Genomic DNA, 25,364 nt, shown 5'->3' on the forward strand with positions numbered 1-25,364 from the left:
AATGACTTAAAAAAGTACATCTCCATTGACCTATGGGAATAGGAAAACTATTCTAAACTAATGTGTTGAGCAGGGTAAAGACGACCCACTAAACATCACCACATATGCACTACATACTCTACAACAATTGTTCCCAACCTTTTGTCCTGGAATCCACCTCTACTTGTATCCAAAGAAAGCTGAGCCCCCCCCCAGCTCAAACACACACACAAACATACACTAAAAGAATAAGTGATTTAAATGCTTAGACACACTCATTCTTACCAAAAGAATAATAATGATTCATTATCACAGGGCTGAGAGCTCACAGAGTTGTGGCTTACTATTTTTAATTGAGGACAAAGAAATGTGTCCAGACTTTTGTATAAATTGCAGCATTCCTACAGGTGCTGGAAATCCTTAAAAAAAATATGTAGTGTTTTCATGGTTTGAAACTGTACTTAATTAAAAATTGTAACAGCATTACATCGCTGCCTGAATTAGTTGAACTAATAAGTCAGATGTGCGATGAGCCAGACTGTATAGGAAGTTAGTGATTAATCATTAATCAATGGATTTCCAAATAAGAATTTAACATATATTAATCAATAATTAATATATAGTCTAGAAATGGCATTAATTGTGCCTTGTTTGACATTGCTTTGTCTGACTGAGTCATTCACTGCATAAGGTAACTTGAGATAATTAGTTACAAATTTGAGGGAAAAAAGTGTTTTATATCTTATTAATTATGAAATATTAATCAATTAATCAATTTTTATCATTTTCAACTATCTTAAGGAAAATGCACAAAAATCACAACCCTAATAGGAAGCCAAGGCTGGTGACACATTATGAAACTTTGTCATGTTTTTCTTTCAATTTGTTACCCACCTGTAAAATTCAATCACAGCACACAACTTTGGTTGATAATATCACAATAACATCTGATTTAATGTGATGAAAAGGAGCAGTAATAACTTTGTACATAAATATGTCATTTACCACAGCTGTACGGTGCAGGTGCTTGAATTTGACTTCGGAAAAGGCGTAGGAACTCTGACATTGTGATTTTAGTTAACATATGCAAATCTGATTTAGAGGACCTCAGAGCAGAAAAAGTTGTACCCCTGTGATTTCAGGTGCCCCCTTAAGGGTGGCCCAGACCGCAGGTTGGGAACCAATGCTCTGCAACATGCACTACTTTACTTTTCATAGTAGTATGCAGCATGAAACTAAAAGCTATTTAATAGCTGCATAATTCCTTTTTTTTAAATTAATAATAAATTCTAATTACAAAAATGACACTGACCAGAATAATAACAAAAAACAAAACAAAGAAAACAGGCACAGAATATGAATCCAGTTACTTAGTTTTGTGTGTGTGTGTGTGTGTGTGTGTGTGTGTGTGTGTGTGTGTGTGTGTGTGTGTGTGTGTGTGTGTGTGTATGTGTGTGTCATATGCTTTTGTTTGCATACCACACGCTACATTCTGGCCAAATCAGTACATATATACAGTTTTAGCTTAATATTTTATAGGACAGTACATATGGTGTGCATTAAAATCTGGATCATTAAAGAAAACTGTGCAGCTGCAGCACATCTGGACCAAAACCAATTTATCAACAACTTAAAGCACAAATTGATAATTTATTTCTTCACTGAATATATACTTTAATTCTAATTAAACTTCAAAATAAACATCAATGTCTGACCTCATACATTTTTACAAGCGATAAGAGTAGAAATTCAGAGAAAAAGTAAGTGTTTTCAGCAGTGCCCTGAAAAAAACACCATCTTCAATTTGGATTACGTGCAAATATTGACCATTCCTCTTGTTTTACATAATCATGGTAGAAATACAGCATATCATACATGCAGTGCAGAGGACACTGGTAAAGATTTCCAGAAGGTAATCGAATAAAGCAGTGTAAGATTGATTTAATTATCCTCATCTAGAACTCAATAGGGATTTGTTGTCTCCTAGTTCTTCCCACTCCTTCTGCGAGCCAGACAGGTAAAAGGATCGCACCGCTGGTTTGCTCGGGATCTTCTTTGATTTCATGCTCTAATCGTTTTTCCCATTGCTTTTTTTTTTTTTTTTTTTTTTGCCTTGGATCAGTAAGAAGACCCCTGTCTGGATTCTTGCTCAAATTATACGTATTCCCACCTTTGCAGCATTCAACGTCTCAATCAACCTGAGAGAGAAGTGCCTTTGCTCATTGTTATACAAGCACTTGACTCAGGTCTGTGCCATTTCAGCAATATGACACATTCAGAAAAATAACAACGTGTTTGAAAGGAAGTCTGTATTATATCAAACTCGCAGCAGCTGCCATCAAATGCACAGTGTGGTATGAGAAAACCAATGGCAACCAGTGTGTTTTCTCCTCTCCGACACCCTCCCTCCATGTCTCTCTTTGCTCTTTATCTCTCCTCCTTTGACTCTCACTTCAGAAAATGAACTGTATTAAATTAACTGCATTGGCATCCACAGGGAAATCAATAGACAAAGAGACTGTGTAACTTGACTGTCCTAATTTTTTTTTTTTTTTTTTTCGATAGAACCGGGAAAAAGTTGCCTGTATGGATTTTATACCTCTCGATATTTCCTTTTTCCTTCGTCGATCAAATTAAACAAACTGAACTCGTAGTGTAAAACTTGAGCATGCACACACTCCCACTTATGTTTCAGACGATTAAATCCAGAGCAACTTAAAATAAAAATGCACACACACACTGTGTTAAAGGTAGCGGGGTGATGTGATATGTAATAAACACACACCACTGTTGTAGCTCTATGACAAATGGATGAACTGCTGCATTTTACATGATGCGGGAAAATGCTGTTACACAACATACAGTAGACTGCAGAGAATCCCTGCAGTGACAATGTGGGGCTGCTCACTTAAGATTTGATGTGTGGTTGCCCTCTCATCTAAATGCCCATAATGCTCATGTTTTGGCCCATTTGCTGTGCTGCTTTACATGTTACAAGTTTAATGGCTTAGAAAAATAGTCCATAATAGTGTAAGGTACAGTATGTAAGCAGCGAAGTGAGGAGACTTCTTTAAAGCCTTTATAGTCTTCTAACCATGTAATTTAGGGTCATAACATAGTCGTAAGCATTTAAAAACATTTGAAATCAGATTTAATCCAAATTTGAAATATTTTAGGTAAGTTTTTGTACACTTTCCTAGTTTGAATTGGGCATGTTTTTTCCTCTGTGATTTATTATGGAATTAATTCCACAAACCAGTCATAAAAAAATCCATGTCAGTCGCTGTGTGGATGCAACAAAACTCTTTTCTCGTTGCTGCAGCTGGTCTCTGAGTCTGAACCAACTCAACAGCAGGGGGCTGAAGCCGTTATATCGCTCCTTTAACACAAGCGGTGATTTAACCTGGCAAAAATCGATATCATTTCATGTGTACACTGTATTTAGGACATTTTCCCCACTTTACTTGTGTGTTTGAAAGCCTTTACTGTCATTTTCCCAGCAGGGCACTGGAGTTACTGGTCTGCCCGCTGCCCCGATCGGCAGCGAGTAATGTTAGTTCAGACTCAAACAGACTGAAGTGACCGAAATCAAACAGTAACACAAACTAACAAACACAAACTCCTCCAACTCCTGTGTCTTGCAAGATAAAAAAGACTGTTTCTGTCCATCTGGAGTCTCATGGTGGGAAAGAGAGCAGAGCAGCAGCTTCAGTTCCCCATTGGAAAGTGCTGCCTGACGACAAAGTAAAATGGAGAATGTTCTTAGTATAGCACACACATAAACCCATATTGATTTTTTTTAGGCGGTCTTTTGTTTAGGTGCTAAAATATGTTTTGCTGCCTCCCACGTCTACAGCGGTCCACAGCAGCTGTCAATCAAACATGAGCTGACACGCCCACACACTTGAAAAATGGTCTAAACAGCAAAATGAGCTGTTTGGGAACCCTGTTTTCTAATATTATGGATGTTTATTTTCATTCAGATCTTTGAAGATAATTAGAAACCTAAACTTTGATATCATAGATGCATTTTTACTTTTTCAAGCCTAATTTTCAGTGGCTTTAAAGCAACATTTTATAACTTTTGGAGAGTTTTAAAAGCAGCGTAACAGAATTGTAAATATAGGTTCTGTGATTTCCTTTAGATCTAACATTTGAAACTTTGTTTGCTTGGTATCTGATAAGGTTGTTCCCATACTGTTACATCATTTGAAATGCCTCCAACACAGCCTAAAATGCTGGATTGGGTCATCAGGGAGGACGTGAGTCTATGCCCTTGTCAAAACAGGACCCTGCTAATTTACAGCAGAATCCTGTACTAGAGATGTGCACAATTAGTCGACTACGCAATTAAACATCACCACCCTTGCTAGTCGGCACCAGAAATACTTGTCGGGTAAACTATTAGGGGTGTGTATCTCACTGACTGAGAGACAACTGCAGCAGTGTTTCTCATCTTTCTTATGAAACCCAAAATTAGTCTACACTTAAGCCTTATGAAAGTTTGGTAGTGCAACGTGGTACAATGTCACTTCTGTCGCTAGATTTTTCATCGGATGCATGAGTGAATCGTTACACCCCTACTATTAATAGTAGTATATTAATTATATTTATAGTACATATTAATCGTTGCCTCTAACATGTTATGCAGCCATCCACCACTAGTTGGGGCTGCGGCCCCATCAGAAGGCAGCTTCTCTTGCCGTAATGTTTTTATCAGCAAAGTTGGACAGGTGATAGCTCGTAAAACCAACATGGTTTGGCAGTGATTTAATCTACAAAATAAAAATAATGTTGAATGTAGACTGCATTGTCATATTTTGTAGGTTAATGTGCAGTGTTTGTATTACACTGAGCAAAGAGGCACACATTTCAGCTGCACTTAAAATACGATCTGGCGATTGTGATCGGTGATTAATGGCTTCAAATAGCTCTTAATACACAGTATTTTTTGGACAGTGTTTAACATTATAAATTAATAAATTGTGCTCAATTTTAACAGCTTAGACAAGTCGACTAGTCTAAATTAAATTTTGTGTTTAATCAAGAGGGAAATTACTCGCCAGGAACATCCCTATCCTGTACATCTTTTTTTTTTTCATACAGCTGTTACGCACTGGTATAGGATTGGTACTCTGTATCGACCAATACACAGGTAAACATACACAAGTTCAGGTAAATGTAATGGCCACGGCCACACAAAGTAAGAGAGAAATTATAATATTGTTCACACACTCACCTCATTACTTTGTTAAGTACATTGCTTAATTTCATTAGCAGTCAACCACACCCCCAACAATTCATTTCCACATTAAAGTCCACATTACACAGTTTATTTGATTGGTAATCTCTTTCCTTACGCTGTTTAAATGGAGCGCACACATTTTCACAAATGAGCAATTTTCTGTTACATTAATCATTTTTGTCTTTGTCTGTTGAGTTACCGTGCTGGGGGGGGGGGTTTCTTCATGGAGCAGCAAAAGGTGTGGCCAAGCACAGAGGACTTTTAAATGGCCAGCTCATGTGCTGCCATGTTAGATGGGTATTTGGGTTTAGTTAGTTTTCCATTTGTATTAGTTCTAGTTGACATCCCCTTACGTTATTTGGTTTGGCTCAGCCAGTATTTATGTTCTTTCATGTCTCATTAGGTGCGATGAGATGAGCCAGGCCTGCACAGAATCAATCACCGGTGATCGCCACACAACACACACAGATTTGTGTCCGACTTGATCCTGACTCGCTCTGACATCATGCAGACGTGGGCAACGATAACCGCACAAGATCAAGGCGGCCGCAGTTTTTAAAACCAGGCGCCGCAGTTGCTCTCCACTGACTGCAAGCGCCTGGCTGTCATCTGATCAATGAGCTGACAGGCTCCTATTGGCTCTTAATTTTGACAACACCAAGTGTTGTATAAAATACAAATTTTCTGTGTAACTGACATATTTAAGACTGGATATATTAGTCTTATGTTGTGCAGTTAAATTTCAATCTGTCAACAAGCAGATATTTTGTGGCTGATAATAATAATAAAGGTTATATATGAGACTTATGAAACGAACAGTTATAAAGTGCTTTACAAGGCAGATAAAAGAACAGATGTTCCAGGTGACAGTAGGGGAATGTCCTCTTTTTCAACTTCACTGTGGGCTGCAAAATACAGGTAACCTACAGGTGATCTAACAGGATGTTAGTGTCTCTTCTTGTTTATTCTCTGAAGTCTCTTGGAAACTGTCCGACTTGACTTGCAGCTTCTTGTCACCGCCTCCTGCTGCGGTGACCACCTGATCTCGTCTGCTCTCCCAACTAGGCGCAGTTGATCTCAAACGTGCCTAATATGTTAGGTCAGTTTGTTCAGTTAAGCCCTTGTTTTGCTGCTGCTATTTTGAGTGTAGTTCTAGTTTGTTGACCTCTTTTATAGGCCTAGTTATTAAGTTCTTGGTTTGTATTGTTACCCTATTTTTTTCCCCAGCAAACTCCTCATTGTCTTACTTCTTGGTCCCTAAAACGGACACACAGTTACACATTAGACACGTTCAGTTATTGGTATTGGGAAGAAAAAATGAAATTGGTACATCTCACTTCACAACATACACCTGTCACTTAAAAAATACATTTATATACTAAAAAATTGTTGAGCCTGATATGTTTTAGAGAAAAAACAAACAATTGCACCTTGAGTAGTTCAGTTGAGTAGTTCATAATCCAAATGTTTCCCTCACCTTGAAGCATTCATGCTCTAGATGCAACAAGCAAATTTTGCAGGAAAAAATGTAACTGCACTGACGGTCGATGTTTTATATGTTCAGTATGACCCACCATGGGGTATGGTGGGAATCTCATTAGCCTGGGAGGTATTTGTCAAAGTATTTGGCAAATTAAAATTCTGAAAGTCGGGAACATGATCCTTTGAATTCATGCAGTAGTTATTTAAATATCTCAGTCAGTGGAAGACAGTCTAGTTGTGTTTGTAATGATATAGTAATGTTGTTTGAGATGGTGCTATTTTGCTGTGCAGACTCATGTTTGTTTCATCCTGTAAAATATTTTGTATTTCAAAGCAAGCTAGTTATGGGGACCCCTGATAATAGATAGACAGACTTTATTGTCCTGAAGGAAAGTATCTTGATACGTGCAGTAATTGTTGTTAAAACTCAGTAAATGGTTTACATTATGGTGGCTCTAATAATGCTTAATAAACAATTTGCTAAGTGGTTAAATTGGGACAGGGCTGTTTGGCTAGTGATAGGAAATGTACTCATTACTGTCTGAAAGTGAAGTTCAGGGACTGGATTAAATGCAGTGGACCTCGAGACGATCACTGCCCCTGGCATCTTACAACCACCCAGCCAAACCAGCTGGACCAGCTCGGACCTAAAGGAGCAAAGGAGACAAATGAGTTGTCGCCTGGTTAGATTATGCACCAGGCCACATCCTCCTCCTCAAACCACCCACATAACAAATTCCAATCGAGACCCTGCATTTACTAATACTTTGGCTGGTGCACACCCTCTTCCAGTGAGACATGGCCTTTGTCTTTTAACTTAGGGAAGAAAGGGGAGCTGCAGCGCATCTTGTCCAAATCAGTTCATTAACAAGACAAAAAGTAAACTGAAAAAGAATCTTTGCACACCACAACACATTTCTCCTCATTAGCAAATAAACAGTTGAACTGAAATTATACCTTCCACGTCTGTGAGTGTGCTAGGGTCCATGTGATGTTTTGACCTTACGGACTCACAACTTAAATTTCATCATCAGAGGATGTACGTGTAGGCTCAGTGTGGATATCCACATACTGCCAATTTGTTGGAGCCACGTGGATTCATCCACTGACGTGTCCATGCCATAGATATAGTGAACTAGATAGTGAATGCAAAGATGCCGCCCATTCAGTCCAATAAGAGTTGCTCACCTGGCACATGAGGCGATAAAGTTTCCTAGTGTCTGGGTTTACTTCCTGCTTATATGGTGTGCTGAATATGCACAGTGGTGTTACATTTTCGGCCAGTGGGGACTTTTTGCTGCAACACCACAAGTGGCCACTGGAGAAAATTGGCGGCAGGGCTGAGCGGCAAAACCCTGTCTAGTCCTATAGTAAGTCTATGGGCCATGTACCACTGCACATGTGCGGAATGCTAACCTAACAGACCAGACAGGTCGTGTCGTTCTTTGCTCTTCGTTCAACGAAGAAATACTCTCCAGTTCTGATATAAGTGATGCTATTGCAGTATCTACACCAGCCTTTTCAGGAAGCCATTGTTTGTTTGAAACAAGTCGCTTCCATGGACGCTTCTTGCTGTCATTGCACCTAAAACCACACCCCTAGCCACCAGTAGTCCCTCCTAGGACGCTGATTGGCTGCACCACCTTTGGTGTGAATACAATCAGATACCTTGAAGCCTGGCAAAATGGATTCTTGCTTGATCTAGCGAGATCTCATGAATCAAGCTGCCTTGCAAGGTAAGCGGAATGCAGACTCCAGAAAATAGTATGAAGAAAATGAATAGGGGTCTGTGGTGTCCACGGCTGTCCCTGTACATGTCCATCTGGGAGAATAATAGATCCCTTACATTTGCAGAGCTGATATTAGAGTAAAAAAAACATTGATTAATACTTACTAACATTTACATGTGGAGTGTGTTACAAGAATCATAGAGAAGCTTAAGGACTTGAAGAAGTGGCACTATCCACTGATTGCAGCCTGAATTCAGTGCTGTATTGAGGTTTATTATGCAGGAGGACCACTGCAGGAAGACAAATGGCAGAGTTAATGATGTCACTCCTTCTGAGAAATAAATTTATGATGTCATTTTGTGATAAATTTCTTTTGGTGGGCCCGTTTCAGGTGATTTGTGATTCCTGTAAGTGCCAGGGAGGAGACGGACATGCAGCAGGGCTTGCCAATGGAATTCACATCATGGCCTCAGTTTTACCCCAGTGTTGACCTGTTTCTGTATTCCACAGGCTTCTGTACAGTATGTGGAAAAAGTTCTCAGTGATGTACAGTACAGAGCAACTTCTTTGAAGCGTCTCGTCACATCATTAATTTCGTACAGTTCTGTGAACTAAGGACATAAGTAAGAATCACACGACAACCGAGCAATACAATCCTGAAAAGGTGACGAGACGTTTTCTTAATTAAGTCCGCTAGAAGCTACAGTATTTCTCCGTGCTCAGGGTGCAGAAATGTCAGAGTGGCCATCAGTTGAGGAGCTCCTCAGCTTTAACAAACTGACTGCTGACCCACAGCGTGCGGGTTCAAAGCTCCACTATGTGTGACCAGGATGTCTGCTGAATATGTGCCTGCCTACTTAGTGTCAGATGAAAATTAATAGACACAGATGTACTCCACAGCTTAGGATAATCACGTAGCCCTTGGGGCAGTGGGGAAAGAAAACCACAGTCTAAATATCTCATTAATTCAAATTCAGGGAGGTCACGGCGAGGTTTTGCCTTCGTGGCACTGACATTTTAATCAGAAGTCCGCCCAAGTCTCCATTAATAGAATAATGGAGATTGTGATAGCGAGGCATTGTGTAATAATACCTTTGTACATTTGGAGTGAGTGTTCGCTGTTCTCTCTGGAATCCACCTGTGAGATATCCCTGCATTGATCGCTGCTGGTGATACCGCAGAGGTATTTCTCTTTATTCTGCATGTCCCTGCATGAAATACACCTCACATACACTCTGAGAAATAGAGGTCAGAACTAGAGCAAGAAAGGGTTCTTTTGCTTGTCCCCATAGGAGAACCCTTTTTCATTTGGTTTAGAAGCTTTTAGAATTATTCCACTTGGAACCCTTTTGGAGAGTTATACCTAGAACCATCTGTGAAAGGTGGAGCCTTTCACAGATGGTCCCAAAATCCACCCAAGATCCACCCAAGAGGTTCCTTCTATGGTTCCACCCAGAACCCTGTTGGGAAGTTCTATCAAGCACCTTTCCACCTTCTCAGCTTCCCAACAAGAACCCGACTAGGGGGTTCTACCAAGAATATTTTTTGTGTGGGCTTTATCAAGAACACACCCAGAGGTTCTACTGAAAACTTCTTTCTGTTATGAGGGTTTATTATATAACCCACCAAAGGGGTTCTACAAAGAACATTTTTATGTTCCAAGGGTTTTACCCCAAACACACTCAGGGGGTTCTACAAAGAACCCTTTTATATTCTGTGGGTTTTATCTGGAACACAGTGAGGGGGGTCTATATAGATTTTTTATACTCCATGGGTTTATTCTAGAACCCACCAAAGTGGTTCTACCAAGAACATTTTTATATTTGAAGGGTTTGATGGGTTCTACCAAGAACCTTTTTGTATTCTTCAGGTTTTATCTAGAACACACTGAGGGGGTTCTATGGAGAACCTTTTTATATTCTACATGTTTAATCTAGAACTCACCCAAAAGGTTTTACAAAGAAACTTTTCATATTCCAAGAGTTTTATATAGAACATACTAGGGAGGTTCTATGGAGACCCTCTTTATATTCTAAGGGTTTTATCTAGAATCTGGCCAAGGGGTTCTACTGAGAACCCTTTTATATTATGGTGCAAAAAGGATTTTGACAATCCTTGAAGAATAGGTCTTTGGTTGAAATGGGTTCTTTATGGAACCCTTAGTCTTACAAAGAACCTTTGACAAACCCTCTCTTCCCAAAAGGGTTCTTCAGAAGCAAATGGTTCTGTGTAGAACCCTTTTTTCTAAGAGTGTAGATGTGAGTAGGATTTCATAGCCTGAGGTCCTGCTAAATGATACACTTATACATCTGAGCTGTAAAGCAGTTGTGTTGCTCAGATGGTCCAGTGATTCAATAATCCAGCGTTCCAGATACAAAAAGTCTTTATAGGGAACATTTTCATTTTGATCTCTCTCTCTGTCTCTCTGCATGTGTGTTTTACAGGTCAGCACTCAGTCTTCCACTTTCCTGGAGTGCCACTCACAGCTAACAGCATAAGGGCTGTTGATATAATGTGTTGCAACACTGACTATGAGAGAAATGTGAAAATACTTCAGTGAGATTGAGGCATTCATTTGTGGCATCTTCAATTCATGATTAATTTCAGTCTCGAAGCTAATTAGCGAAGGCTGCGTACTGACGACAGGCAACGTTTACTAATGGGAGCACATTCAAAAACGTCTGTCACCTGGACTTAAACAGGAGTAATATTAATAAATGAAGCCATACTCTCTCACGTCTGTGATCTGCAACAGACAAATCAACTAGGGTTTTATCAATACTGATTTCAGCAAAATGCCTGCTCAAATACTGCTCAAAATGCAGCACTGAGTACTGGTGAGTATGTGTTACTGTTACTATGTAAGTAATTGTTAATCATCAAAAATGCATCAAGTATGCGCATAAGACAAAGAGAAGCTTTTGTCAGAGAAATAGAGGCGATATATTACTGTATTACTTAGCCTTAGATCCATAATTAGCAGGACAACACATTGTATCGATATCGAAATATGGCTTTTAAATCACAGGAGGTGCAATATCTGTTAAAAGAAAATGTCTGTCAAAAAACTTTTAAATGAATGAGTGTCATGAGGCAGAGATGTCCTGTCCTAAGCATCAGACTCTACAGATTGTTAAAAAAAAATCTGGCACAGATTTCTGCAAAATATTTGCGATTAGATATTTTTTTTTCAAAATCATTCAGCCCTAGTAGGAGACACAGTCTGGCATAGCTGAAACTAATGCAGTTTCCACAGTGTTGTGTCAGCACTGGAGAGACGTACAGTCAAAAGATTACCCCCTTCTTTTTATTGGCTGATGAGAGAAGCAAAACCACCAGACACTTTCAAAATCATTTACCAGAATTTGACTGGTGCTAATTTTGAGAGAACACACAGAGGAGCAAAACGGTAACAATACCACCATAAATGCAAATTCAAATAATCCCTGTGAATTCTGCACATTTTTTCAAGTTTGCCAAATCACTGGAACTTTTCCACAAATGTGACCAATCATTTTAGCTTCCCGAGAGTTCCTCTGATCATAGCCGTCCCCTGTGCAAATGTCATAATGTACATTTCAATGAACTGACTCTGTGTTTTAGTATTTACAGCTTCTGTTTTTAATTTTGGTTCGGGTACTGAAAAGACCAGAAAGCTATTGCTAGTGTGTGCTATTTTAGAATTTGTTTTATAGTGTGTAAGCTGTGTGACTGAGTTTGAGCCCCCCAGGTGTAACTCATTCATTTAAAAATGAATGCATATTTTGTGAGAATTTCTGTACTTAGTTACAAATTACTTAGAACAATCAGAACAGAGTGCAGTTGCATTATTTCCTTGCCTTTGATTTTTAGTGAACCCCCCGCAGGCAACATATTTTTTTAAATTCTAATTTTCACTTGCTCCTACATTTTTATTGCTAAACACTAAAACTTTGCAGCGTTCATCACAATTTTCTAGAAAAGCTGAGGTGAAATCAGCCATTTTAACCTGCCACAATCCCAAGAACAGCCCATGAAATCCTGGAGGGACTGATTCTTGTAGCTGCCATCCAAACCATTCAGTGTCACTTGCTTATGTTGGCCTTGTTAGTTTCCATGTTGGGAAAGAATGAAAAGTAATCTCACGATTTAACAGTGATTGGCTGTTACTCTCCGCTATACAACAGTGTTTACCAACCATGACGAAACTGAGTGACACCGAGTTGAACAAGTTGAGACTTCCTAGCGAGATGCGTGTCGACAGCGGACAGGTCACGGTTGGTATCCTCCAAAAATGGCCCACTCAGCGTTGATGACGTTACATTCCCAGTTTCTATTAGACCCTGCTACTTCCCAGCAACCTCCCAAAGTTTATGGTCAGAGAAAGAAACGCCTTACTTCTGCATCAGATATGATATTGTAGCTGGTTTGCAAAAAGAGGGTCTCTGGAATCTGTTTGAATTTTGTACATTCCCAGTCAGAGTTCCTGCATGAGTTGCCAGTATTTTAGCAGAGCTGAGGCCAACGCTGCAAACCTGACTGACTGAAGTTACTGACTGACTGACCATTTGTTCTGAATCGTGCTGAACTGAATTGTACTTAATTTTGTACTGAACTGTATTTACCGAGTGGATTGAACACATTGGTAAAGGATCGATACTCTGTATTGGCTGATACACAAAGTTCAGGTGTCAGTATCTGTGTTGGGAAGGAAAAACTGGTGTCGAAACAGCCCTTAAATCATCAAGTACAACAATTCAGTCTCCTTCAAAATTTAGCAATCAGTGACTCAGGTGACATTCTGCTTCTTAGGGGTAAACTGCATTGTCTAGTGCTGGTGTGTGTGCTCACGCTTGCACGACGTGTGTGTTTTTAATTAACAACCTTAAACACATTCATGTTGACTTTGTGAATTGAACCTCGTGTGCATAAAGGAGAAAATGTGTCTTGCGTACATCCAAATGGAGTCGGCGCAGATAAGGAGGAGATTAGAATAAAATTCATTCCTGTTATCGAGGCAGGATTATCCCAGCAGGAGCCCTGGGGGCAGACGCTTTCTGTCGGACCCCCCCGCTCACTGTGCTCGATCACCATTCAAACCTGTGAATGATCCCAGAATGTGTGCCTCATCTGGCTGCCTACTGTCGCACGGCTGCTAGAATACAGTATGAAACTTGCACTGTTTTGTATTCACTGCGTTGTATTTATTTAACCTTTTAAATTATGGTAATTAATTGCAAATGATGATGACTTTGCAATTTATTTGCTGGCCTGAGCTGACATAATATATATGAAGATAAAGAAGAGGAATTAATTTTGCTGATGCATTCAAATGTGTATGATTTTACCAATATAAAACAGTACGCTGTTATATGTTAAAGGAAACATCCTCCTTTAAGTTTTCCTTAAGAAGTCAGATGTAGTAAGTTCTTTTCTTTACTGTTCGAGCTTCCCATCTGTCTTCAGTCTGACTCCCAGCTGTCAGGACAAGTGAGGCTGAGACATGATTGGAAAGGCTGCCCAGCTTTATTAGGTTCTGTTGAGTAAATGTTCTCTGCAGTAAAAAGAGAATCAGCAGCCCAAAGAAATCATCTTGAGAGGACTTGGAGAATCATGGGGTTTTCATCTTTTAATTAAATATCGGCAATATTTTTATGTGAAAATTCTAAAGAAGGAAATAAACAAATTGCTCACTCAGTTCTGAAATGATCAGTGAAAGCTTTTGTAATTGTCCTTTTGTTCCTTCCTGCAAAAAAATATGCAGGAAGGGAAAGTATTTCTTCATTGAAAGAAGAGCAAAAAGCAGCAGACGCCTGTTTTTTTGTTTTTTTTTTAATGAAAATGTGTTTCATCTTCTTCATCTGTTAAGCTTAGTGATTTTTGAAAGTGCCTGCCCTTTTCCAAACAGTCTCTAAGGATGACTTCCCAGATGGTTCTGTGTAACAAACCATAAGGAGTGTTAGGTTACAGGTACTCAGCCCCCCAACAGGTGTAGGGGGGAAAAAAAGCATATTTCTGTGTCAAAAAAAAGTAGATTGTTTAAAAATGATTAAAAATAAGTACTTCTTTGTACCAAAGCAATGAGATGCAGCAGTAGTTTCCATGGAAACACAGCTAGCATACTACAAAGACGGAGTCTGTAGGAGTCCAACAACCCCGCCCCACTCCACCTACATGAGGCAACACTTCTGTAACCCGTGAATTTAAGCCATAATAATCTGATGAGGTGGGCGCTGTGTAGGAGCAGCTTTTAGCTCACTGTTTCGGCTGTACGGCCCACAATTCTCCTGTCTTAGTTCAGTCATGCTGTTCTCATCAGGGGTGTTTCCAGCAGGAGAAGACAGCTGCTTTCAGCAAAAAGCTTGACCAACAGACAGACAAAGTTTTTGGCGTTGAACTAAGTGGAGCATTTATGTTAGCAGTTAGATGAAAAACCATTAGGCATCCAAAACGCAAGTGAACGTTGCTTGGTTGTTGGTTGTTACTTGGTGCCTCCTTGATGTGTAAATAGGCAAGTTTTTGCTAACATGTTAGCCATATCAAGACCTGTGAGGTGAAGATATGTCAAAGTGGTTACAGCATATCAACCTAAAGGCTTTTCACACTGCATTTAGCCTCTGGCCACGAGAGTTTTCACACAAGCACAATTCTGGCACATGCAAAAGTGGGCTAACCTCGGCTTTAGCAGAGGCACAGCGTGAGGGTTGGGTGAGGGTTAAGGGTAGCCCTGGTTTAAGAGTATGCAGTGTTAAAAGCCTTCTAGGGGTTTTGAACGTGGGAAAACATTTTAGGAGTGCTTGAGAAAATTGCAGTTTGACACTAACATGCTTACTTTGACCAAAATTTGATCGTTCGCTCACAAGGTCCATTTACTAGCTGTTTTGGAGCCATCCATCAGGTAAATTACTCCTGCCAATGTCAAAAATAAACCCTGAAGCCCAACTTTTAAGCCAGCATGGACAAGACGTTCTGACAATTCCTCCGAAAGAAAAGTATATTTGAGCATCTACAATTCCATGAGAACTCAATCTACTAATTATGATTATGTGACATGACTGAAAGCTCCTGAACAGCTACAATATCAACCTCTTGATGAGATTATTTTATCAAAATTACTGTTTCTCTATGACATAAATAAACATCTGTTCAGTTTTGCTTTTTTACACAAGCTCAGGCAGACACACTGAGGCTACATTTCCTTTCCAACAAAACACATTAGTGAGTGACACTGTGCATCTTGTTACTGCTATCTCTTGTATAAAGAAGGAAGAGAGGAATATTGTGTTTATTGGTTTATTCATGGCGGTAGAGCCACTCCATAACAGGGTATCAAAAGTTCACATAAACAGCTTAACCTGAAGAAGACCTTAACTGGAGTGAAGCCAGTAGCTAAGTTTCTGTGAGCATGTAAACACAGCCGATGACTCCTCTCTCGAAGTAAACGACATTTCATATATAGTTCCTTTCTATTGACTGCCTCCTCCGCAAAAAATCCAGACTTATTGTTTTCCTCCTTGGCAGTGACTGCGTGCCTTCAACAACAGGTCACACTCAAGGATTTTTATTAAGTTTCATCTACTTGAGGCTTATTTAAACTCTCAAAAAGAGACCACAGTGTGTCATGGGGAGAAATGAGTCTGGAATAACTTATTAAAAGCTCAACTTAAGACAGAAGCCGAGAATGTTCCTAAGTCGTTGCATTGTCTGAGGTTATTGATTACATATGTCAAAATCTGACGGAAGATAAAGAGTCACACGTACAGTGCATTCATATCAAAAGAACCTGATGCTAAATTTAAGGAGTGAGCAGAAATAGAGATGAGAGATGATATGGCTTCTATTCATAGAAAGAAGCTCAGCAGTAGCTTGTCATGTTGAGAAATAAGGAATATAATAGCTGCTAAACTGAGAAGCCTATAAAGTTTCACTCCCAAAAGTTGTAAATTATTGATATCATGATATAAAAAGGCTAAGCCTTGCTAGCAGTCCCTAAAGGCTGCAATGTCTGTAACATCTTACAGTATTGAAGACACTACAAAATAGGAAAAAGGGGCTTTACACTGATTGTTCAGCTATCTTAAAGGGCAGGTCTGTTATTTATTTATTTATTTTTTTGGAACCTTGAATATCATTCTGTAACTTACAATTAGTATTCATTATGTATCAAAATCCAAACATTCAAGTTTTGGTCTAAGAACATATATTTTGGCATTAAAATGCTATGTTCCTGACCCTTCTACAAACTTTTTCTCACACGATGTGATGTTCTGCATGGTGATGTTGCTGTATAAACCCCCTGATCTTGAAGGACTGGCATTTAAAAATGGCCACCTGTCAAAGTTAAGTCCAAACAAACAGGGGGCACTGTATCACCTGCTGCTCAGTATACTACCTGCTGTAGCTTTGGCTGGAGCTAGCCTCCTAGCTGCCATTAGCTCAGTTAGCTGTGTAGCTAAAGGCTCTAGTATGACTGCCTGTGCGTTTTGTACTGGAATGTATTCACACGTACAATGGTTCTCACTTGTTCTTTTGCTTCCCCACTGATAAATAGACCAGAAGTTGCATCAAACATCATCAGGTAAGATCATGTTTCAAGGGGTTGCCATGTTGGTGTTGGTGATGTTTGCTGAACCGCCACAAACCTACAACAAGGTATGACTTTCTTGACTTGCAAAACTTTCTTTTAAATTGACACATTTAACAGGGCCAAAAAAAAAAGTTACAAGATGTGTGGTGGTGAAGTCCAGGTGACACTGAGTAGAAGGAGGAGGGGAAGGGTTACAGACACACAGCACAGTGAGCACAGGAACAGGAGGGAGGGAGACGAGAGAGAACATGCGCTACAGACAGAGGCAACGCGCTGGAAAGGTGAGAAATTAGGCTCGTTCGAGATGAACTGCATCTTGCCTTGAAAATAGACGAGATCAGGCGGAGACGAAAATCTGCAGTCAAGTCGGACAGTTTTCAACAAACTTAAGAGAGAATAGAGGAAGAGACACTAACATCCTGTTAGATCACCTGTAGGTTACCTGTAGTCTCCAGACCACGTTCATAGCTGAAGAATTAAAGTGCCTTCTTTATCACTGATTGAAGTTAAAATAGAAGAGATCCTCCTTCTGTCACATGTAACATCTGTTCTTTTATCTGCCTTGTAAAACCAAGTCATATACAAGTCATATATATAATCTTTATTATTATCAGACAAAATATCTGCTTGTTGACAGATTAAAACTTCATTGCATAACAGAAGACTGATATATCCAGTGTTAAATATTACAATTACACAGAAAATTAGTATTTTATACAATATGTGTTGTTTGTTATTAAAATTAAGCACTCTGCTCCACGTTGGGTATGTTGAGTATATAAATAAAGCCATATAAATAATAAACATTTGATATAATGTATGTTTTTTACATTAGTAATTTATTTTACACACGGTTTTACATTATTTTTGGTAATAAATTAATTTAAGCAACAAAAAAAATGAGGAGCCACTTGGGAGCCGAAAGAGCTGGCTGTTTTTAGTGAGCTGAGCCAAAAGAACTGTCTCTCTAAAAAGAGCCAGAATTCCCATCACTACTCACTGTAGACTACCATACATCTTTCTGTCTGAAATATGGTCTCGTGGGAGACACTGGAAGGACCGGACCTCGCCTCTGTTTTAATTTTTGCAATGGCGGAATGGAACAAGATGAACACCTACAGTGAACTGATAGATGCTAGACTCCTCATCAAGGTAACTTTACCGTGACCTGCTGTTGTGTGGAGAATAAATTCTGCCATGTGTAGCATGAGTACATACTATAGTCAATTAGTATGCAGCATTGGCTTGTAACACAATGTTCAACCAATGGAAAAAAGACCATCGATTCACTTGAATAAGAGTAGAACTCATCCTCTGGGGACGACTAAACCCAGCCATTATTTCTTGAGATACAGTGGATGTCATGTACTAATGTATTTCTGGACATTTTGATTATGCTGCTAGACGAGAGGGTCACCATAATTCTAAAAAATAATTTCCTGGGTACCACAATTATTCTTTCAAAATTCCAGGACAGTCTTGTCAGTAGGTATTGAGACTCCTCTGACTCACCAACCAATATCATGATGCTTATTTACTCCTTAAACCAAGGCAAAACAACCACAAAGAAACTAACCGAAATCATATTTGATTCAATCTTTTCCTTGGTACAGGTAAGCTATCCTTTTATGGTTTGCATTAATCTCTGAAGTGGCGACATGGTGTTTCAGAATGGAGGGAAATTTCTGGCTCCAAAGCAGGGTACATATTTTGATATTGATTGCAGTCTCGTCGCTTTTCGAGGAGATTAGCTAAATTACCCTCCCCATAATTGGGACTTGCACTTAAGTAGAACTCCACTGTGAGGGAAGATTTAAAATTCCATTAGTGTCAATGACAGCTCGGCAGTGGGTTTAAGACGGGTCTCGTCTGATCAGCGTCTAAAATGTTCAAGGTAATTGATGGTGAAAAAATTAGCCTGCCACTGCAGGGTGATTGATACCAGTGACTCTCTAATTACAGAACGGCGCCCATTTGAGAGGCTCTCACACTTATACATTGTTGGAAAATCTCGACCCCTTCTCTCTCAATTCAAAGAACAAATGACAGGAGATCATAATTTTCATTTACAGTGTATGTATGTGGTCTAATCACATAATGGCTCTTGACTTATCGTAGACTTTTAGTTTCCTTGCATTCCCTCCCCCTCTCCTCACTATTATGACATCTAATTTGAGCTCATGTCAGCTCGTGTTTTTCACCTCTAGAAACCTGACTGTATTTCTCCTTTCTCAACGCTGTTTTCTAGTTCAGAAATGACTTAAGGTCTCAAAGTCTCAAATATATCACTGAATACATAAACTAGAAGTGGTGACTAAGTAGAGTGCAGATCTCCACCAAGCAACAGATGGTGAAGCACCTACTGCAATGCTACCAAAACTACAAAATCAGATTTGCAAAGTTTTTTTGTATAGTATTGTATAGTATGGTGCAAGTTTTTTTCCATCTAGTTGTATGCAAAGCTTTGAATAAAGTGCTTTTGTAGATAATATTCTCAGATTTCTGTAAGATGCATAGAATAGTGTAATAATATTGTAACTGAGATAACAATAATAATAATAAACTTTTAACAATATTGCTTAAAATGAGTGTAAAGATTTATTTGTATTTTATTTCACGTGTAATTAATGGAGCAATTGAGTGGAATATTTGGCTAGCTAGCTTACATAAAAACACTGGTAGTTAAATTCACTTTGCAACAACATATTCCTGCAGCATGACAGTTTATCAAACTCCCCAAATAATTACATTTTATTTAACTTTATTCATGGATACTATTATGAGCATTCTTTAGGAAATAGGGTAGTGTGTAATGTGTCAGAGAGAATGAGCGATCAACAGACTGGTCAAAGAAAAAGTTAGCAGTAAGTCGTCAATCTGGCAGTAAATGTACAGTTCAAGTTACAGCTTGTCAAGGCTCTACTCTGTTATTTCCCAAATGCTGGAAAAGTGAAGGGGATTGGTCCCAAAGTAAGCTGAGCAGGAAAGGCTTTACAATAAGGTTATCTCTGTGCCTACAATGTCTGCTTTGGTGTGATTATACCATTTTCAGAACATCTGTAATCCAGCCTTTGTCTTTTGACTCTAAAATTAATCCACAACGATAAATCTGACATAGAACGTCTTCTGGATTATTTATCCATTCTTCCCTGTTAAAGCTAGTTGTTATTATTATATTGTTAGTCATCCACTGGCAATCCCATCATACCTTGGGTTGAATCTTTTGGTCAATCAAAGGCTGTGTTCCTAACTTGTGGGTGACAGCGCTGATCTCAAATGCAATGTGCAATTGAATAATATGCGATTCACCCAACAAAGGAAATTTGTGGTGATGACAGCAATGAAGTCAACCCCACGGGTGGCATATGATTGCAACGTCAATGTGGTAATGCAATAATGCAGTTATTGTCACAGCCTGTCTGAGCACCAGCCTTCTCATCCAGCTACCATCCAGACACTCGAATGTGGAGTGGGTGTCTGCCTCCTGAACCCACACTGGGAGCTGGTTCCACAGGAGAGGGGCTTGATAGCTGGAGGCTCCGGCTCCCGTTCTACTTTTGGAGACTCTAGGAACTTCAAGTAACACTGCTTTCTGTAAGCACAGTGTTCTTGTGAGGTGACAGGGCTCTTTAAAGTATGATGGTGCCTGGCCATTTAGGGCTTTGTATGTGAGCAGAATGTGTTTATATTCTATTCTGGACTGTACAGAGAGCCAATGCAGGGAAGCTAATGCAGGAGAAATACGATCTCTTTTCCTAGTTCTTGTTAGGACACATGCCACAATATTCTCGAACAACTAGAGGGTCTTTAGAGACTTACTGGGGCAGCCTGACAATAAGAAATTGAAGCATCCAGCCCAAAAGTAACAAACACTTTAGCTTTTTGCATCTGTTTGGGACAGGAAGTGCCTGATTTTAGTAAGATTATAGAGGTGAAAAAAGGCAGTTCTTGAGGTTTGTTTTACGTGGGAGTTAAAGGATATCCTGAACAAAGATAACTCAGAGATTTGGTGTAGGGTGAGGCCGAGCAAAGCCATCTAACTATATTTAGATAATGAATTTCAGAGATGTTAGAGGCAAAATACAATTCCATCAGTTTTGTCTGAGTTCAGCAGCAGAAAATTACAGGTCGTCCAGGTTTTTATGTCCCTAAGACGTGGTTGAAGTTTAGCTAGCTGATTTGGTTTCATCTGGCTTGATTGATAGAGATAAATGGGAATCATCTGCATAAAAATGGAAATTCAAGCATTTCCTAAAGGAAGCATATGTGTTTTTTTAAGGAGCAGTTTAATGACAGAAACTCTGAAGGACTGTGGTACAAACCATTTTATTAATAACAGATTGATCATATTTAGTGAAGAACTGGCAAAACTTCTTGATGCAGCCTAGTTGGGATGGGGTCCAGGAGGCAGGCTGATGGTTTAGATGATGAAATCTTTGAGGTTAGTTGTTGAGGGGAGAAATGGGAGAAAAATAGACTAAATATATATCAGGTTTTACAGATGTTGTTGGATTTGAAGCTGAATCAGCACTGGTGGAGGCAAGGAGGTGGTGAATTTTTTCTCTAATAATAGTAGAAATTATCTTCATATGTTAATTATAGAGACAAAATAACAGAGTTCACGTTTCCTTTGCTACTCATTTCATACAGTGAAGCTGGCTGAAAAAAAATACATTAATGCTACCCTATGTCTTGCATTATCTCTTCTAATGTCAAAGAGTGTAATTGCTTACCTTTATTATAACAAGTCTATACAGTCAAAATATTACGTATTAAATTTAATCTTCCCACTTTGTTTGCTCTACGTGCCTGCAGGTCACAACACATTTCTGATAACATTCATCTTCTGAGGGAGTGTGTGATTAAAGTGAGTATATTAAATTGTTTAAAAGAAAAGGATTCAAGCCAAGATATTTTCTCAGTTTGTATTCCAGGTACCTGCTATAACAGTCACGAGCTCCCTGTCCCCGTTTGCAGTCTCCGTCCGCCTTCTCCACCACCGCGAGAGAACAAGGTCTCATCTGCTGCTTTATTTCACACATCACTTGCCGTATTCTTCAGCGAGCAGGACCTCCGACTCATCAGAGCCCCACGCTGGTGAGAGAAATGTTATGCAAATGCTCTCGCAGTCTGTGAAAAGTGTAGAGGAGGGGAAGCATATTTGAGCAGAAACCTCATCCACTCCATGCACTAGTTCTCTTTTAAAGGGCAAACTATTTCCAAGACGGGGCTGTAATGAAACATCTTTAGTTAAGTGAATATGAATTTCCGTAGAGAAAAATACCAGCAGGGCGACAAGGTGAAGTGAAAAACAAAGAAGTTGACTCACCCTCAGCTATGGGAATTAAAACAAAAGCCTTAAAGACTGTATAAAGCACAATAAAAGTGTGTTCTGAGTTTGTTACACCACAGAAACATGTTATTAACCACCCGGCCAAATTTGAATAATTAAAAACATCACTCAGCATATAAAATTAAGTCTCAAAATCATGAAAAATTGAGCAATTTTCTCTCCTCTGAAATACTGGGGGCATGTCCACTCCGCTGTCTCAGTGTCAAACACCACTATGACCTGAAACACAGACGCTCCCTCTAGCATCTTTATCAGTTGTTTACAACACCGGAGCCAGAAAACAGTGACTTTTTTTTCTTCTTTACCAGATTGTTGAACTGAAGTGAGCTGAAGTGAACTGCTGGGCTGATTTGAACTGAGAGAGTCACTTAATGTACATTCATAACTGACCGTTAGGAAGGGGAGGGGAAGGTGGCATCGTTCGTGTGTCGGCTCAGGGGCTTATATAGAATTTTTTTTTTCTCTCTGGCACAACATTGTTTCCTGTACATGACTTTGACATAAAATAAAATATGGTTGTATAACTTCGTATAGAAACACCTAAGCAGTATAGGCAATAAATTTGATAAATAATGGATGTATTTTTCTAGAAAAACTTCCATTTGTCCCAGCTCGTGAACTCTGTTTCACCCCAGTGTCACTAGGTTTCCCGTTTTAAGATTAACCCCGCCATAACTTAAACCACTTTGGCATCAATAAAATATTGACAGTGAGAGCAAACTACATGGTTAAATATTTACAGGTGAAGTGTTGGACAAGGTGTGATGTTAATGTTATGTGAGGAAGAACTGATGAGAGGCTGATATTCCTGCCTGAAAATGTGTTTCTGAGACAGATTTTTATCGCCCGTGACATGATACTGCACATACATAAATGTCACTCTCTGCTATGTATTACCATGCCTTGTCATTTAACGACGACAGTTTGGCCCTGTCCTTTGTTCCCAGTTGATATTGTGCTTGTTAACTGCGCTTCTTTTATGCTCTGAGACACTTGCCAGTGGACTGATCTGATCCTTTTCATGCCCTTGGCATCCAGACACTGGGAAATGAGAGTAAACTGAATCAGTGTGGTGAGTGACAGAAGCATTATGGTTCGGGGTTGGCCGTCAGCAGCCAAACTCCCAACAGGAAAAGAGAAAAAAGATGAATCACTGGGGCTTTTGCTCTTCTAAATTAAAGTACATAGCCACAGATATTTGAGTACAAATACATGATTTGGATTTGGACAGAGACGAGCAGCAGCTGTTTTTTTTCCTCCTGCCCACACCAGGAAACAATAAGCAATACTGAGCACCTCCTTGATTGCATTAGTGACTGTATGGGGTAATTGCTTGATTGGGGTCATTGGGAAGAACTTTATGTTTTGAGTGATTTGGCCACAAAATCTCTGCAACCCATCTCCACCGGTGATACTCTCCAGTCTTATAAGGTTAGAGTTAGGAATTTTGTGTCCCAATGATCTCCATATGGGTGCACTGATTCCACAGAAGTTAGATGACATAGTCTGAAGAACAACAAAGTCCATGTATGGAGGACTGATGGGCTAAACACGCTGAAAGCTCTATCTAGGCACAAAGCTGTTGTACTGGTGGTGCAGGTGGCTTTGCTATCTTATACCAGCACAGTTGCCATATTTTCTACGTCTGCAAAACAGCAAATGAACTTGCGTCTGGTCTGTGCAGCCACAGGCAGGAGGTCTGAAAATGAAAGCAAAACAAAGGCGTGGCCCGGTGTGTTTGCCATCTTGTGCTCGATGCATTGGAGTAAAAACCACTTGGGCCTTAGACAGACTAGAACGTGGTTCGAAGCACAAAGTCTGTGGCACAGTCGGCCTGCCTGCACAAGGTAGCACCTAGCATGTTTGCTATCTTGTGCAGGCACTTCCATGTTTTGCCAAAACACAAGAAGTTGTATTAACTCAAGTGTACATGATTGACTCTCCCTGAAACTTTAGGTGGTTGATAACAGTCCAGGCCTGAACATATAATGTAATATTTTATACTTAGGCAATCCGAAAGTAATTAAACTGCATTACTTTAATATTGTGATAATTGGGTTAGGTTACTGACTAAACATTTTAAACAGGTACCATGGAATACATTTTTAAAGTAACCTTCCCAAAACCTATAGATATATAGATACTGCAGAAAGAAAACAATTCCTAAAGAAACATTGCTGTTTAACGTTGCTGTTAAACTTGCTTTTTTGTTTTGTTTTTTTGTTTTGTTTTTTTTAAACCACAAATTGAGTGCAGTTTAGTTCCATTTAGTTTTAGAGAAGACAGACATTCAAAACACTGCCACTCACCAAAAGTGTCCAAATGGATAAACAGATGAGGGGAACTAATAGATTTGGGGATGAATGTCCCTCTAAACTTTTTAACAAAAGTAGTTCTACCATTTTTGGTACATTTCTGTACACATTTTAACATGAAGAGAATATTTTGCTGCTCTGCACAAGTGGTGTCTGCAAAAAGAGTGCTAACAGCAATGCTAACAGCCATTCATGGTAACAACTATGCTAACAACTATGCTAACAGCCACACATGCTAAGAGCCACACATGGTAACAACTATGCTAACAACCATGCTAACAGCCAGGCTAACAGCCACACATGGTAACAACTATGCTAACAGCCATGCTATCAGCTATTCACACTCACCTGCACAGGTTAATTTCCTCTGCAGTCAAACGCGCTAAAACATATAGTTTGATGTAAATCTTGTTAATTTGCTTGTATCCTCACACTGTTTAAATGGCGTGCTCACATTCTCACACTGTGGGGTTAAACAGGCTCTTTTCTCTTATATTAACCATGTGTTTCTTTGTCTTTGACTTACTGTGGTTGTTGGGGGCAGTTCACTTCCTGGTTGAGCAAAAGCTGTGTCTACGGGTTGGACCTGTTAAATCTAAAATCCAGCTCATCAGACCAAACCATATGCTGCCAAGTCAGAGGGGGGGATTTAGTTTCCCTTGTACTGGTCCATCTTGTTTTCCCCTTGTGTGTT

Source organism: Lutjanus erythropterus, chromosome 16 (genome assembly GCF_056507025.1).
Source record: "Lutjanus erythropterus isolate fLutEry1 chromosome 16, fLutEry1.hap2, whole genome shotgun sequence".
Taxonomy (NCBI): domain Eukaryota; kingdom Metazoa; phylum Chordata; class Actinopteri; order Lutjaniformes; family Lutjanidae; genus Lutjanus; species Lutjanus erythropterus.